The sequence below is a fragment of the Cicer arietinum genome, chromosome 4 (genome assembly GCF_000331145.2).
Source record: "Cicer arietinum cultivar CDC Frontier isolate Library 1 chromosome 4, Cicar.CDCFrontier_v2.0, whole genome shotgun sequence".
Taxonomy (NCBI): Eukaryota; Viridiplantae; Streptophyta; class Magnoliopsida; order Fabales; family Fabaceae; genus Cicer; species Cicer arietinum.
Genome location: NC_021163.2, coordinates 42881113 through 42899828, shown reverse-complemented (window position 1 = coordinate 42899828; position 18716 = coordinate 42881113). Strand labels below are relative to the sequence as shown.

At 29.9% G+C, this 18716-nt stretch overlaps 2 long non-coding RNA genes and 1 pseudogene across 3 annotated transcripts; 1 reads left to right on the top strand and 2 right to left on the bottom strand.

Moving 5' to 3' along the window:
- Window positions 1–3604: 3604 nt before the first annotated feature.
- On the bottom strand, window positions 3605–4748 carry LOC113783923 (uncharacterized). Its single transcript, XR_003474696.2, has 3 exons — window positions 4665–4748; window positions 4209–4274; window positions 3605–3723 (listed from the first exon to the last, which is right to left on the bottom strand). It is a non-coding gene; the product is annotated as an uncharacterized lncRNA (long non-coding RNA).
- A 1-nt stretch (window position 4749) lies between these two features.
- Window positions 4750–5853, bottom strand: LOC101495081 (bidirectional sugar transporter SWEET2-like; annotated as a pseudogene).
- Window positions 5854–13341: 7488 nt separating this feature from the next.
- LOC105852745 (uncharacterized) lies at window positions 13342–15998 on the top strand. Of its 2 annotated transcripts, XR_003474695.2 has the most exons (4): window positions 13342–13740; window positions 14219–14318; window positions 15158–15211; window positions 15503–15998. It is a non-coding gene; the product is annotated as an uncharacterized lncRNA (long non-coding RNA). The 2 variants fall into 2 exon arrangements; XR_012162657.1 differs by having other exon boundaries at window positions 13345–13740; window positions 15158–15998.
- The last annotated feature ends 2718 nt before the right edge of the window (window positions 15999–18716 follow it).

Below are 18716 nucleotides of genomic sequence, written 5' to 3'. Positions count from 1 at the left end.
AAACCCCATATTTTCACTATAAATAGTCACTTAAGGATGAAGAAGAAAAACATCGAAAAATATAAAAGAGTAGAAGAGCTCACAAACTCAAAATTACAAATTCATCTTGGAGTTTAAAGAGAGAAACACTTGTTCAAGTTAGAAATATTTTATGAGTGTTCTTTTCTTAGAGTTTGAGAGTTATTATTATTATTATAAACTTTGTTATAAGCAACTACTCAAGTTCCAATCTTTTGTATCCAACCCACTAGTGGTTTAGTTTCTTCTTTAATCTGGGGTTGTCAGGTTGTTAGGAGAAGACTTGGCTTGCAGGGTCAAGGTGGTTAGTTCCTTCTTCAATCTGAGGTTGCCAGGTTGTTAAGAGAAGACTTGGCTTGTAGGCTCAAGGTGGTTAGTTCCTAAAAGTTTGGGGTTGTCATGTTGTTTGGGAAGGCTGGTTTGGAGGGTTAGGTGCTTTGTAATTCAAGGTATTTGAATTAGTGAATTAAAGCTTTCTAAATGAGGGGACTAGATGTAGCCAAGTTAGTGATGAACTAGGATATATGTGTCAAATTATTTATGCTTTCATAGTTTGCTGCTTTTGAATCTAATTGCTTCTTGTCTGAGTAATTCATAAAAATTAGCAAACCTTCACCAAATTTGAAAAAAAGATTATCAATATTGACAAACACAATTCAACTCCCCTTCTTGTGTTTGCACCTTCCTACTTCTCATTCATAAAATCTTTCTTAATTTTTCAAGCCAATTTCAGTTTCAATTTATTGAGGTAATTGATTCTATCACTAATGCCACTTTCTCGTTAGTTTGAGACATTAATCTTGATACATTTCAATTCAATTTTCTGGTTCACTTGATTTTGTGTTTGTTTATAGTAAGAGATTTTAGTTGAAGCTGATTTTAACTTCGCTTAGGATTTTGAATTCCCGATTTGTTGTTGTGTATGTTTAGGAAATGAGGTTTCTAATTTGATCTCATCTTATTTGTATTTATCCTCGTCGACCAATTCACTTCAACTCCTTTGTTATCAATTATCATTACGGTAATTCAGTGATTCCTAAAATTACATGTTTCTATGTGGAAATTCGCACGCAGTCGTATCTCGTTGTTTTGGATCTTTAATTTTTCTATTTTTTTAGTATTACGAGTTTTAACTAGCTTCTAGCTTGTTAACTGAATAAGTATTATATTCCTAACTTGCATGTTGCAATATAAAAACCCTTAGAAGAGGTTATGTGGGAATTTATTTTTTTGAAGACTAGTCCTTGTAAGATAATTTGAAGTAGGTTTAAGTGCTTGTGAAAAGTTTAGTCAAACTGACTGGAAATTGTAAAAACGGTATCATGAGACAAATGAATTGTAAAAATGGGAGTGAGGCTGTGGCTGTGGAATGAATGAAAGTATATGATAGTAATTTATAAGATGCTAATGCGTTGCAAAACGGGCTCGGAGGAAAAGAGATCTAGACCCGTTTTTGTTCATTGTGCTTATGGTAATTACTCATCACTTTAGCTCTAATTCGTACGAAAATCGGCAGGTAATAAGCTAATTTTTAATAATAATTAGTAAATAACTTTTTAATTAATTAATTAAAGAATAAGTCATTATTGTAAATATAATTGTTTCAGATTATATATATGATATACATATTTATGATTAATAAATTCTACTCATAAATTAGTTTTGGTGTGAAGTAATAATTTTTTTGTTTGACATTGTATATTGGTGTTTATTCTACTATTATGCTTGATTTCTATATGTGATACCTTTTTTGCATAAATGTTCTTGGTTTGTACAATTGTCAACTCACCTATAGTGGGTACGTACAATTGTGTGAATCTTGTATGTTAATTGCATATATCTAATTTATTAACAATTTATTTATATTTAGTAATAATATCCTATTGATATATATATTATTAAATTCTAAATAAATATAAACTATTAGTAATTATAATCTATATTATATTAGTAATAATTATATCCTATTGGTATAATATTATTAATGTAATTTTGTAAAATTATACCCTATCGATATATAATATTATTAGGGTAATTTTGTTATGGTACAATAAGTTATTTATTTTGTATGTTGATGTTATTATTTTTCACTATTCTCTCGATAATAGAATTATGGTAACAAAGGTTTTTCGTTGATGCATTTAAGATATAAGATCATAATGAGTTAAGGTTTTATAATGGACAAAACAGGTTTAGTATTTGTGGAATTATTTCATTCTAATATTGAATAGCTGTTAATATAATGATTCCTTGTTCTATCTTGACAGCCTCTTTTTTTTAACTCTCAAAACTCAGAGTGGGACTAATTATGAGGACTAGAAAGTCTCTTGATCTCTACTTGGCGTGGCGACTGCCAACCTTGATTTGGCTTTGAGAACTGAAAAACCTGGTTCGATTACAGATGCATCTATTGAAGCCCAAAAGACATTTCATGAAAAATGGGAACACTTTAATACAATGTGTCTCAAGGTGATATCTTTTACCATGAAATATCCATCCGACAAAGTATTCATGAAAGTGACAATGCCAAAGATTATCTCAAGTCTATTGGCAAAATGCTCACACGCTTTGTGAAAGCTAAGAAATGTGAGTATCTTTCATTGTTTGACAAGACCAAGTATGATGGTGTTAGCGGCGTGCGACAACACATTACTACAAGAAAAAAAACCGTTTTGCGGCGGTTAAAAAAGGGTTTGCGGCGGTTTTAACCGTTACAATTTGATGTTTGCGACGGTTCTGCAACTGTCGCAGATTCGTGCGTCGCGAGGCCATTTTGCGACGGTTCACAAACCCGTCGTTCCAACCGTCGCCAACTTTTGCGACGGTTCACAACCGACTCTAAATATATTTTGCGACACTTAGAACAAACTCAAATTTATTTTTTTCTGCACAATTACGACAGTTATCAACCGTCGCTATATTTACTTTGAGGCAGTTTGAACCGTTGCAAACCTAATAATTTAAAATAAAAAATATGATACAATTTTTTTCCTATTTTTAATCAATTAAAATAAAAAATATTCATAAATACCATCCACATAATTTAAATACATAATTAATAACTATTGTACCTAAATCCAATTTATATAATTTTTTCAAAAGAAATAACACCAATTCATACATTGAAGTTAACTATTACAATAAATAAAATAGTTTAAATATTCAAAACATTAATTAGTGGAGTAGCTAACAATACAAAAAAACAACTCCATCAAACTTAGAAGTTCATCCAAATATCTAATTAGTCCCTAATGATGTTGTTCCACGATCATCAAGTTGGTGGCTGGACTCAGATGAATGTCTATCATCTATTGACGATTTTATGTCCATTGCCTGAAGAAAAAAAAAGTATATATTAACCTCAATGAATATTGATAAATATTGTCAAAACTAATTAAATAAATTTCTCTTATAGCTATAAGAAATTTTTACACAATTGATATTTTTAATCAAAGACAAACAATTCTCACAAGATTTTTTAAATAGGTTTGCTATGAAAATAATTCTACCTGTTTGTTTCTAGAATTTTGCATTTGCATCAAGAAAGCAATTTGCTCCTTCAACATATCAACTTCAGATTTCTGTCTTACGCCTGACAAAAAACAGATTTCTTGTCGTATATTTTTAACCGCCTAATGTTATCCTTTTTTTTCAGCATTCTATAGTCCTATAAGAGATAACAATATTTCTTGCTTGAAGAAAATGCTGCAATTAAATCAAATTTAAAACATAACAAGGTGGTGTCTTTTGAAGAAATTAGTCCATTTAACAAAGGACATGCATAGACATATAAACATAAATATAAAATTCAATTTTCATGTAAAATCTAAAACTAAAAATTTAGTATTATGAAAAGGGAAAGTAGGTCTAATGTAATCAAAGGTCCTTTAGGAAACATTGATGTTGTTTAGGACCAACGGTGCACTTGGTAAACAATAGTTCAAACTTGAATTGAATGACTACATGACAGTATAGTGTAGGAAAAGACAATTAGAAGGAAATGAACTCTTCTAAGGCTGAAATATTTGAAGAACCAAAATCGAAGCTGAAATTATTGATAGGAGTCGTATGCTTTCTTGATATCTAATATCGCAACAATCAGTGAAATTCATTGTAAAATGGAACTAAAATCTAAAAGCAACAATCACTAACAAATTAAAAATATGTAGGTCACGAGATCAAAAACTTACCAAGTGAAAATGAACAACAACACTCAAATGAGATCCAAAATCAGTGAATCTAACTCTAAAAAATTCCTGAAATTTAAAACATTGCAAGAAAAATATTTACGAATGAAATCGAATCAAGATCAAAAAAGATATGAGAGTCCGTAACTTAGACTACAATAAAAAAAAATGAATACCAACCTTTAGAACAAATTACCTTTTTTTTTTTTTATCAATTTTCACAACTTTACATACCACACAAGTTCAACTAGCAATTCAAGTAAAGGCAAAAAAACATAACAATAGGCTCCTATTACAAACCTAAGAAACCTTAGAGTAAAGCCTTATCACTTTCATTCTTCTCAATGCCATGGAACTCTAGCTCTAGTTATGTTGTGTCTACTAGTGTTGTATTAATCATCAATGCTTCTCATCAGTAATCCAAATTAGTGTTGTATTAATCATAAAATTTGTGTTCACCTTTGCTTTTGTCAGATCTCAGCAATGCAGATTATCCACATGACATTATCAATGCGTCTCTAGATTCATTACTAGATATCAAACACAATACCAATTGTATGATTGCCAAAACAGTAGCTATCTCATTTGGTACCTAAAATGTCAAACACAAATGTAGGTATACAAATATAAGCCAACAGAATAAACATCTGAGTTCCGAAACTAAAATGAATATTTCAGAAAGAAACAGAAAAAAAATGAGCTGAAAAAAAACTCTAACATAAACGAAATCATCATCATTGTGCAACCCATAAAGAAGGAACGAGGCGCTTATTAAGAATGTTGAAAGCGAAAGAAAAAATGGCATAAAATCGAGACTCTTCGTGCGAATGACCAATTTCTGTGAAATTATATAGATAAATAATTTCACCAAACTTGAAAACTAGTAAAACTCAGTATTACATTGATATATCTAGGAAGTGTAAAACTTACGATTATAAACAATGGAGAGGCAAACATTGAAATCAGAGAAGCACAACTCAAGAATCCAACAAACATTCGGCGCATGGAACTATAGGTTATTTTCAAACTCCCAACTAGTATGATCCCACATATTCCCAAAACTGCCAGCAATAATCCAAACATTCTCACCTATCAAATGACAGTATACAATAGCACATATCAGTTACAATTAACAAACCTATGCTTTGTGTAAAATTTGTTACAAATTTCCATATTATCAATAAATTAACCAACCTTTCTTGCTTTCTCAGCATACACTAAGAACAGAACAATGTACACAAACTGAAAAGCTGCTCCAATTGAATTAACAGTTGTAACCAACACATTATTAGGTGATATAAAGGTGTCCCAAACCACAAGCAGTTCAATAGAGAATAAATATATGGCAATCTTGAGAACATTTATTTTGACCCATTTATGATAATTCTCCTAAATGTGGGTGTATTGTTCACAACATAATAAAGAGTTAATAGTCAAAGGATAGACATCAAACTCTTATATGCTCAATTTTTTTATTTAAAAAAAATTAATTTATGAAACTTACATTGGGGAAAGAAAAAGTATCAGCAATACCAGCTGCATCCATGTGATAAAAATATCCATGACACATAGAGAAAGAATAAGTACCAGCAATACCAGTTGCATCCTTGCCAACTTCACAAATGGAATAACCACTAATCAGAGACATGATAGGTTGCAAATTATTTCATGATCATAACTTTAAACACTTGAAACATCAACTCATCATTATTAATGTATACAAAACTAACCCATAAGTTTGTATCTCTAATCTTAGCTAGCATAACTTGTAAGCTCACCTATTATCCATAGTGATCAGTGTGTTTAGAAGAGAACACAAATTGATAAATGAATGCAAATGAAAATACCAAATCGCAGAAAAGAGAACATAAATAGAAGAGAATATAAATATCAGAAAGCAGAAAATAAGTTGAAATAGATACTATACACAGAAAACTGAAAGTACCTCGTCGTTTGGTAACACTACATGCGGCCATTCTCCTCCTGTTTCACAGAAATGGCATTCAAAGCAAAAAATCAGCACCCTTAGAACAGTGTAATCAAAACCCTAACAACGAAAAGGAAATCGTACCATAAGTTGCAACAAACGGAGATTGAATGGAAAGCTAGTAAGAGATAAAAGTGAAATTGTGAAAGCAAGGATATTTGGGGGAGATTGAAGTTTTAGGGATTTGAGAGATTTGAGGGAAGCAAATCAGAACATCGAGACTTTGGAAATCACGGTTTTGAATAAAATTTCTTGTAAGTTAGGTGTTGCAAACCCTTTGTAACGAAGAAAATCATACTGTATACAAGAACACAAATAAAATGCCCAGCTAATGAGATTCACTATCAAAGTGAAATTGTGAAAGCAAGATAAATGTCATGAAGCTTACCGCATAGAAGAGAAATTGCTTCAATTCCAGATATGGAGAGATCAAACTTTCGCATAGGGAGATCGAGGGGTTTGGGAATTTTGAGGGAAACAAATTTGGGAGAAAGGGGTTTTTGGTTTTGGGAGAAAAGGGTCACAGAGATATGAGAAGAATTTTAGAGAGCGGGACTTGCAAAAAATGGGACGCGGGATTGGAAAAAAACTAGCGCCTCTTGGTTTTGCTTAGAAATGCAGCGGCGGTTGTTTAGCACCGTCGTAGGAAGTGTCACAAAGAGAGAGCTGCGGCGGTTTTTTTGCACCCGTCGCAATCCATCTGTCGCAAAACTCAAAATTTCTTGTAGTTATGAAGTTGATCTTTTACTATAACAAGCTGAAGAATGTCAAAGTTGAGATTGGTGAAAGCACTTTGGTCTAGAGGGTCCTTGAGTCTTTGCCTCCTCAATTTGATGTTAAGAGGATCTCTTACAATATCTAGAAAGCTGAGTGGACTAGATGAGATGATTGCTTGTAAACCAAGATAAGGAATCTATCAAAAAGGGTAAGTTGATTAAATACCCAAAAAGTGTTCAATTTGTTTGTTTTACTTGTGGCATGAAGGATGTTAAGAGAAATTTCTATCTCTAGCTTGTTTTGAATCAAATGAGGCTGATGTTCCTTCTAATACTTGGTGGTTAGAGTCAGGTGCAACTACTCATGTCGTGAATTATTTGCAGGGGTTCACAAGCTTGAGAAAACCAAGTGATACTGAGGCAAAGGGTATTACGAAAGACGAAGCTAGCGTACTTGAAATAGAAACATGAGTTTTTTCTTTGCTTATACCTTTTGAACACACTTTAATTTTGAAAGATGCAGTTTATGTAGCTTCATGAGAAGGAAAAAACACATATAAGGATTTACCTATGAATTTAGAACCTGAATTACAACAACTGATCCTATAAGTCAGCCTTCTCATCTTTCATCGTGAAATCAATATAATGTTGAAACACTACAACACTTTGACTCTACAAGTCACGTCTTCTCAACTTCGAACTTGAAAAACCTACTAGGTTGTTACGGCAAAATAAAAACTACCGAACTTAGTAACAAAGAGGTGAAACTTGGTTATGTATTGCCTCTTCTAAGCAGAATGATTACAATGAATTACACACATAAAACAAACCATTCATCACTAAATAATATAAATTGAATGAGTGTATTTGCTTTGAAACTAAAACCTCGACACCAAATACTTAGAGATTTTTTGTGTTCGTAAGGTTTTATGATTTGTTGTGTTGTGCATTCTTCTTCAAAATTGACCCCTTTATATATCATAAACTAGGATTTCAATATTGACTCAAACAAATTCTGAGCATATCTTCCTTGCGGGTAGCCAACAAAGATTTTCAAAAAAAGTAAACCTTGATAGATACGATTTAGAAGTATGACCGTTGAATCTTGATTAATTCCAAAATGAATATTCAACCAAATCTTCTAAAATGATTATAAGCGAGAATGTCCATATATGGCTTGAAAATAATTCTCCTTGAAACTTTTGAGTGTATCTTCCTTGCACGAGGTTTATATAGATCTTCAAAAAAAATAAACCTTGATAGATACAGTTTGGAAATATGATTGTTGAATATTGATCAATTTCAAAATAAATTTTCAACCAAATCTTCTAGAAGGATTATATCTAAGAATGTCTAGATAACGCTTGAAAATAAATCTCCTTTAATCTTCTGAAGGTGTCTTCCTGGCGTGAGGTCAAGAAAGTTTATCAAAAAAAAAAAAAACTTTGATAGACACAGTTTAAGAATATGATTGTTAAATCTTGATTAATTCCAAAATAAATCTTCAACAAAATCATCTAGAATGATTATTTGTGAAAATATTAAGATAGCACTTAAAAATAATTCTCATTGAATCTTCTAAATATAAGTTGAAGTTGAACCATATAGAACTAGTAAAATAAAATAGATGAGATAGGGAGACAGACATGACTATTTTTATACTACTTCACAATAAATTGTTGCTAGATCTAATGTAACACCCCAAATTTCTTATTAATTATATTTTAATGATATAGTGATAGATTATATTATATGTGTGTTTGATGAGGTGCCATAATTTACTACATGGTTGCCTCTGTGTACTTAGTAAATTATCTAAATTATTAATTTAGATATTTTATTTTGTTTTCCGTTATAATCAAAAAATAAAATAAGGCCGCAATGCGCTAGTTGCCTTCAGTGGTAGACCAGCCGAATGTTCACTAATGCATAATCATATATAGGTATTATCAGGCAAGTTTGCTAGTATATACTATTTGCCTCTGATACAAATCTTTGTCTGATTGTCGTCGCTCAAACATTTTTTTATCAACCTCAAAAAGAATAAGAGTGATGCACGTAGGAAACAAAATATTCACAATTCTAGTAGCACTAGAAGCAACTTAGAATAAATCGATTGACACCATTTAGTTATTCTATAAGGTGAGTATATTTTAGTACTTATACAAATTTTCTGTTGTATTATTTTCATATTAAATCTTCATGTTATGAAATTAACAGAAATTCTAAAAATTATGGTGGGATTGTCGTTTCCCATACTAGTATTCATCATATACCTTTAATCCCTTATTTTCTTTTATTCCTTCCTTGTAAACCAACAAATTATTTTCTTTTGGTATAAAACACTTGGTTATTTAAATTATTATTTTACTATATTTAAGAGGCTAGAATCTAAATGAGTATTAATTGCATATAGTTTCTTTTCATGTTCAGGGTTAGTATGCAATTTAGAATCTGACTAATTTATATTAATCTTGCGCATAATTTTTTTTTTTTGACATTTTTAATTATTATATGTTCATGTATATTCTATTTATATACTTTATAATTATAATCTTATGTTATATCAAACAGTCTAAAATTTGTGTTATGTCTAAAGGCTTTTGTTTATTTTAATTATAATTCAAAGTTTTATAGCGTGCACCAGACAATAAGTAAACATTACTATTTACATTGATATACTATCATCTATTTTAACATCAAAAATCATACCTACATGGTATTTGTTTAACGATGTATAACTCTATTTTTCTTTTATAATAATAATAATAATAATAATAATAATAATAATAATAATAATAATAATAATAATAATAATAAGACATTTTCCTATATTAATATAATCATAAATATGTATAATACTAAATATAATTGTGGATGATAGTACAAACAGTAAGCAATTTATTTATTTATTTTTAGCAAGTAATTAATTTCTATTTTTTTTCTTTCTTTTGTTGTACTATTTTATTACTTTCCAGGATTAATAGAGACAATTGTTAAGTGAGGACGTGACACATTAAATAAGTAGATCGACTTCGTTGGCAAAATTCTTCAAGGATAATAATAAAAATAGAACTCTATATATAATTAAGTTCATCAACGTAGATGTATCACTCAAAAGAAACAATTAAAACATTATAGTTAGTTTCTTTACAATGAAAATAAAATCAACCTTTTTCTTTTAAGACATCCATACATTATATCAATATCCTACCAACCGCTAATTTAATATCTAGCCTAACTCTGCATGGGGAAAAACCCTTACCTTGGACGCTTTCCTTCCACGTAACACTATATAGCCCTACAAAATTCTCATAAAGATGAAAGAACGAAAGATTAGAACTTCCACAAGAAAGAGAGGGAATATGTGGGTGGTTGTTTGAGTGACTTAGAAAACATCTAAGATAAACAAAATATAATGTTGGAAATGATGGAGACTAATATGGAGACATGAAGCTGATTAGAGAAAGAGAATATTTTTTCTCATTGAGGTTAATTGCACACATCAATAAGGTATTCAATTGGAATATTATCATTAATGACCAATCGCTATGAATTAATTGACATTCATTTACTTATTCTTGCTTATTACACATTTGAGTGGAGGTAAAGTAGAAAACACATAATTATATAATTAAATGCTATTAAAAATAAAATATAGCTATTAAGAGTAGTAGCGTGGGTGATTAAATTTTGACCAAAATTAACTTGGTCATTGTTCACTCTAAAAAAATACTCCTACGAGTTTTAATTAATTACTAACAAAATTCCAATAATTAATTAATTAATCAATATAAATATACTTCATCAAATAATTAAATATTAAAGGAACAATTATCTTATTATTGTCACACTAAATTAATTAAATAAAATATATAAATAAAAGTAAGGATTTTCACTAACTCTACTATCTCCTAGGTCAAATACTTGTTTGATCTAAAATAAAACTAATAAACGATATAACTTCTATAAATTATAATTTAATTAAATAATTCAACTAATGTTTTCATCAACTAAAATAAATCAAGTAAGAGAAAAATATCACTGCAGGTCATGCATAAAAAAATAAAGCCAATGTATTAACACATCAATTTCATGATTATCGAAATTAATCAAATAAACAAAATACACAATTGTACACGTAGAAAATAATTATGCCATAAACCGTTCTAATGTAATTGTCATACAAAAACAATTAAATAAAAATAAAAGTTATAATTATTCAAATAAAAAAGAGAGTGGTAACTTTTAATTTAATTTCTTTATGTATAGAATAAATTATTAATTAAATAATAAATTACGAAAATTATTAAAATATTAGCAAGAATTTTCAAAATGACCGATTAATCCACACTCACAAATTAAATTCTCGGAGTTTTTAAAAACTGAAATCTATCAAATGAATTTCATTTTTAGGATTGCCAACATGAATTCTAGATTTTATTGGTATGGAGATGTCAATGCTAACCTTTATATTTTATGATTATGTGTTTGTTAGGATATTCATAACATTCAAATTACTCAACATTTCTAGGAAAAGTCTTTATTTCATTTCCCATCAACTTAGTTTACAATGATGATAGATGTCGCAAAGTTGAACTCCAACAGGTACATGTGTAAAAATCAACAGATTTTGGGTCCAACTCTCTTTTCCATTCTTTAACAATCAGCCATGAGTTCTATAATATCCAAGGATTTAATTGGAGGAATCCTTCTTGGTCGAATTTTTGTTCCAAAAGAAAATGTTATGTCTTTTCAGCGATTTCCAGAATTTTGAGTCCTATAGGGTTGCACCACCCATTTCCAGAGCACTCTGCATATACTGTAGATAGATAGGTTTGTCTGTCATGATTTTTTCGATCAAACTGTTTTGATAGGTCATGATTCCGTATTTGATCATAGAGGTTAGTGTAGAAATTGTAGCTATATATCGTCGTTTTCTTGAAAATTGTTGTGATTGTTGTTGTCCAAGTTTCGTTTAGGTCTGGTTAAGAGCTGTTTATGCGTTCAGGTTGAAAGAGGGAATGTTTGTTGCAATGCTAGCGGTGGCAATTTTGAGGTGACTAAGGCGCAAGTTATGACAATCGTTTTGGGAGTCAATGGCATGTTGGATAACATGATTCATCTGGAGCAGCAAACGTGAAAACTTACGAGAATCAAATACCATCCCAGAAGGGGAAAATAACAAGGCACTTGCTCTAAGGGAGAGAAAGGAACAAGGAAACTAGCAAATCCAATGCTTGGAAGAAAAACTTTGCAAAAACAAGGGAGAAAACGAGAGGGTTTCAGAGAGTTTGCAATGATAAATCTTGAAGAATTCTTGATTTTCTTTTTTAAAGAATTATGAAATTAATATTATTTGGATACTTTTAATTGATTTTTTTTTGAACTCTTAATTTAATTATCTAAATATTTAAAAACTAATATGCATTAATAAAGTCTTTATTTTTTATGCCAAGTAAAGAAGTTGTTAACTTTTTTTTATTGCTCATATTTGAGTTTAACAAATTATATAATAGTAAAAGATAATAGATAGATCAAAAGGATAGAAAAGGGAAGAGACACATTAATTGCTCGTATATACAATAACAAATAAATTAAAATGATAGAAAAGGAAAGAGACAAAAGTAAAAAAACTCAAATATAATAATAAGAAAAAAAATTCTATTAACAAAACAAGATATTACACAAAAATGAAAACATTGAAAGAAAGTATACAAACTAAGTTTACATCAGTCAACAAGAATACTTTTGACTCAATTTAAACCTATAGTATTATGTAATAAAGAAGCTAGAAGATCAATTCATGAGATAAGTCTACGACACAAAGGACATGTGTTTGATCTATTGAGCCAACTCATAATACAATTCTCGTGATAAACATGTGAACATGGACTTGGCAAGCAAATCGCTTTCGATCCAAAAGAAAAATCAACGAGACATATAGAACACGTCGAAGTCTGAGCCGCTGTTTCTTCATCAATTCTAATTCTTTCAAGGTTATGAATAAAGCGTCTTCTTGTTGGAACATGGTTGATGTCGTTATCTTGAAGAACGTAGTGGCCGTTTTGAGCATAAATCGGCAAGATATCTCGCGTATTCATCCTATAAAGAAGATCATTGATACGATCGTTGGTACTTTCACAAAGCATACAATTACCATCTTCAATAGTCATATGGGACAGAATCAAATTTCTATCAGGAGCTCGAAATGAAATAGAAGGAATTATTTCATAAACACCATTCCTAATAGGAAACCGCACTTCAATTGTGATTCTTCCATTTGGTCCTCTGAGAAATACTCTTACACTTCCATTATATCGTTGGTGTTCCATTTCTCCAAGTTAGAATTTTTCTCTCTTGTTTTACACTGAAAATAATTAATCAAATAAGTAAAGTGAAAAAAAATATTCAAATTATAATATTAAAAATAATCATAAAATTAGAGAAGACGGTTTGGTCAAATAAAAAATCAAGGGAGATATATATAATATAAAATAATTAATAATAATGAAGGAAAAACAGAAACTACGAATGTGATGAAAAGACAAACCTTTGAGAGGGCTAGACGCAGAATAGAAAGTAAGAACCAACACCGGCGGGGACTCGGTGGGTGACAGTGATGAAGACCGACTCAACTCAACCTTATTTGGGTAAATTGATCGGAAACGAATAACTCTTCTTAACAACACCAGCGCGCGCGCAAGAAGATCCAGAAAGTAAGAGTTAAAACAACAAAACAAAAAGAATGCGAAGAATATTGTTGCGTGAATCGATCTCAATAGAACAAGAAGAAAAGGAACTAGAGTTATTACGAAAACACAAGAGACTAGTAAGTGTACCCATATTTATAGCTGTTATTTCTAGGTTTTGCTTTTCAACGGTAACTTAATTGTTTGGATCACAAGTTAGTCGCGAAACCCAAAAGGCGCTCCCTAGCGGGAATGAGTGTCAACAGTAATAAAATCTTTTTTAAGGGTAAATCTTTACATATATTATTTAGATTCGATAATATTTTATTTATAAAATCTATTTTTTAATTCTCTCTCCCTTGATTTTTATAATTGATTTGATTAAATTAATTGGAACTAAAGCAAGAGATTATTTATGAAGTTTCGTTGCAAATTGATTGCCCCTTTCTGTCTATCATGGGAAGTGCTGATACCAATTGATTGAACTGCCGTAATAAACTTTCATTTTTCCATTTGAAACTTTCCTTAGGAGCATTATGATTAGAACTAATCACAATAATATATAGAAAGAAAAGTGTTTTTATTGACAGCAACAACTCTGTGTTACATCATTCACAGGTATTTGAGAGAAAGATCAAAACAGCAGTGTTGGCTCCCACACTTCTATAACCAAACACTGAAGGTATTGAGATTGGCTCCCATATTTCTCCATTCTGAGGTAATTCAAAAATTCCTGTTGGTAGTGTTACTTAGGCAGATTAATATATTAATATAACTAAATTGATCTTTAATTTAAATTAGATCACCTGCATATGATAGAGGTAAAAGTTGATAATGTTTACAGTGTAAGTGGGGACTTGTATACCTTGTTTGTACTACTTTCATTATCATTATGTTCCAATTCTTTTGTTATTTGTCAACTTCTCAATGTTTGTATAATCGGTTTTGTGCCTAAAATCTGGCAATTGACGTTCATTTGATAATAATTTAACCAAGTTATTTGAAAAAGGCCCGTTTGAACTTATGAAAACCCATAAACAAAATTAGTGTTGATAAGTTGAAATTTCTATTTTTGCAACTGTCTCAAAGTTCTGGTGTGCATAATAGATTAAATTTCAAATATAAAGACCAACTCTTACTTGCCAATTCTTTATGATTCCAATCCATTAGTTGTTTCTGTTAATGTGGCCTGGTTCACTTTTGCATTCGAGACTTCAGCTTCCAGGTAATCTGCTCCTAAGGTTCCAATGCGGCAAAAATGTATTGAGTTAGAGTATATATACTTGTCTTTAAAGATTGATATAACATTGTAGCTTAAGTTATGCTTCATATATGTCAAAGCACTTTGTAGCGTATGTTATGCTTAAAACTTCGCCTATTTCTTATCACTCTTTATTTACATTTATCCTTACCCCTTTTTCCCTATCAACCCTCACTTGGGTCTCTAACACACTCCCAAGAAAGTCTCCATCACACTTCCCAAAAAGTTACATAGCTCTTTCTTAACATCAAAATTTGGTGAAGATCATTAATATTCTTAGGTTTCTGTCCATGCAGGGTATAAAGTGTGGCACCATATAACCAGAGGATGCACCAGTGTTGATAATACATGTACATATTCTTAAGTTTGCATATGTAGATAATACATGTACATATAAACCTTTTTGGAGGTTTCTTATTTAATATCTTTTGTGAAAAATAAACTTTTTGTATAGAGGTCATACTTTTGTTGATCTGAGGTCCTACAAATTATTTAAAATTTTAAGTACCCAACTAGAAGTTATTGGCGTGTTCATACAATTATAAACATCTTTAGTACAAGGAAGCATTAAGAAATTCCCAAATAATTTGACAGATTTATTAAACCTAATTTTATACTACAATAATTTGTGATATCTGTAGGACAAATAAGTCAAATGATCTTGATAAGATACTTGTTCATAAGCATGAAATGAACAATCACAACAGAGGACGAGCAAGCCTTAAAAATTACTCATGAAGAAGAGGTTGAGGTTTAGGCAGTAGAGGTGCATTTCAAGGCTGCCACGAGCAACTGTAAGAGTGCCACAAGTTAGAATACTTTCAAAGTGAAGAACAAGAGATGCTGTTGATGGCTCATGTAATTCACTAGAGTTTTTTGTTTTTTATTTTTTTATTATATTATCGGAGAAGGGTTAAGATTGAAAACTCTGAATGTGTTGAGGTAGTTAGTAGTTTGTTTTGTTTCCTTAAGATAGTTTTCTCTTATGAAGCTAACCTTATGTTTTATAAATATGGCTTCACTAGGCTTTCATTTTGAATTAATTGATAAACTAGAGAGTTATCTAGTTGAGGGGATTAGAGTCTTTTGTGTATTAATTTCTTTCAATCAACAAACACACTAGCAAATAATCCGATTTCTCTATCCTTTTATTATCATTCATTGATAGATTCCTAACATTATCCATATTGGAACCTTCCTTATTATAAAATTCCATATGAGCATACAAGAAATGTGAATGGTTTTAAACCTATAATGAGGATACAAAATCTGTTAATATATAATTGTGTCATTTCTATATATATAATATTAACTTGATCCTTTCCAATTACTCAAGTTACGGGACAAGTTTTTTGGGTAAAGATTTTGAGTTAGTCGTTGTTATTGATTTTGAAAATAGGTGTTGTTGTGAGTTCTGTTATAGGTGCTCTGATTGATTTTGAAATTAGGTGTATTATTATTGTCTTCAAGCATGTATAAGTACTAGTGTTGCTACTCAATAAAAATATAAGCCTTCTGCATTCAGATTTCATTTTTGTTATTTCTTATTATGGTCACTATATTCTTCAAATAACCAAGACAATTGAAGAAAAATAAATTCTATAAATCGCTGAACTACTGTGTCATGAGATGAATGTCTTAACCTCAAGTGCCACGTATTATTTGGCTATGTTACCTATAAAATGTACAAAATGATAGGATTAGTGTAGCATACCTATGATTTGAGATCTCAAGACATCCTTCATCAACCCCTATCCCAATTTTCTCCAAGTTGGTGCTATCATGTGTATGGCAACCGCCATAGTCGGAAATTTGCTATCATTGTCTTGACATTTCTTGACACTCAAATCAAATTGAAGGAAAAAGTTGGTATACGAAGAACATCAATAAGATATAACCTGTCAAATAAGATAATTGTGCCATCAATATCAATTGCAATTTGAGATCTATTAGGTAATTTAACAGTCACAGTTCTTTTTCTTGTTAGCAATTTTTTTTATTCGTTGTGTGTAGTATTATTACAATCTGTTACAACTCATAAGTATCAAAATCTATTGGTGGTAGTATTACATAAGTAGCAACATCTATGCTTGGATAACCCCTAGTAGCTGCTGCTACTGTTCTCTTTCAAATTTTAGTTTTCTTAACTTTTTGTCCTAAATCATTTGATATCAAAAGTGTCTTGATCAATTCCATCATGAGTTTATATCTTCATGAAATATTGCTTTAAAGAAAAAATTAGACAAATAGGTGGAATATTAGTAATACAAGCAGATGATTCTGATCCCATAGTAAACATATAAGACATGTAATTGGTTTTAAACCTATAATGGTCCAGTTTTTACTGCTTGAGAATCAAACAAATCTATGAAGCATTGGCAGCACATTGGTTGGAGCTAACATCAATGAAGACATTGTTATTGATTAATCATGTGTATTATGATGTTTCGTAGAATTAAAATGTGTTATGATTTGTATTTACAAAGGTAAAGTAAAATGGCTGACATAGGAAACACATAGCATGTGCTTCCTTATTTTTTCAGCACATTGCTGCTCTTACCTATATGTGGGTAGATTTGTAAGAACAAATTGGCAACAAGATAGAAGCAACGGGCACAATCAACAATTAGGTTCAATGAATCTGGTTATTATATTTTCTTCTAGGCACTTAATTTAAGTCCTTAAATAAGTACATCAAAGATATTGTATAGAAATATTATATATTTTATGTTTAAGTAATTAATCTGTTCATTTTTTAGGATAAATGCAAGTGATACAGATAATTAATATCAATATATTCTATTTTAATATATTAAAACAGTATCAAATTCTATTAAATGACACCTCACATCTCATAAATACGACCTTCAAACCTAACATTTTTCATATTGAACGTATTCGGCATAAAAGAGTTCAAATTCATCAAAATATAAAATATGAAAATTTTAAATAATGTGAACTTAATTATTATTACTTTTCTTAAATAAAAAATTGTTCAACAAGCATTTTATTCATTAAAAATTTGGATTTTTTAATAATTAATAAACAATTTTTTTTGGATCAAGTTATTTTAAAAACAATTGAAATTAAAATTTACTTTAAACAAATACAACGTTTCAACAAAGTAATTTACATGTAACACTATTTCTAAATTTAAAATCAGTTATTCTTAAAACTATTATTTTATTTTTAATCTTGCTTCACAAAATAATGAAATATTCAATATCATTATTAATTTTTGAAATATATTTAATAGATAAATATAAGTTAATTAGTAGTTACGATAGTCTTTTTCAATTTTGCATCCGAAATTTCTTATTACAACTCTTTGATGTCTCTTAGTTAAATTATCTTAATTCAAATATATATTAATTGTAATTCTTTACTTATAAATACAAATAAAGTATCGTTTAAATTACACCTAACACACATAAAACAATCAATAACCTTTAAACTAAAAGTTAAAGTTAACGAGAAGTGCTACATCTCTAATTAAAAAAAAAAAGAACTCTAAGAATCATTGCATATCTATGAAGGATCATTGTATAAAAGATCTTAATGTATAACATTATGATTGATTTGTCTTTACTATAAATAATGATAAAGTACAAATCTTGTCTGAAAGTGATTACCGGAGAAGAGCTCATTTCGATAACCATTTTTTTTTTATATAGAGTTAGTATGGGTTAAGCCTTTTCATGCTTATTCTTGTTTTATTATTATTTTTTTGTGTGTGTAAGTTTATTTAGTTAGAAGAAAAAAAAAATTATCTTCTCTTTTAGTTGGTCGAAGCCATTGTTTTGTTGGTTGGGATGGAGGAATTAATTTCTCTCTCTCTCTCTCTCTCTCTCTCTC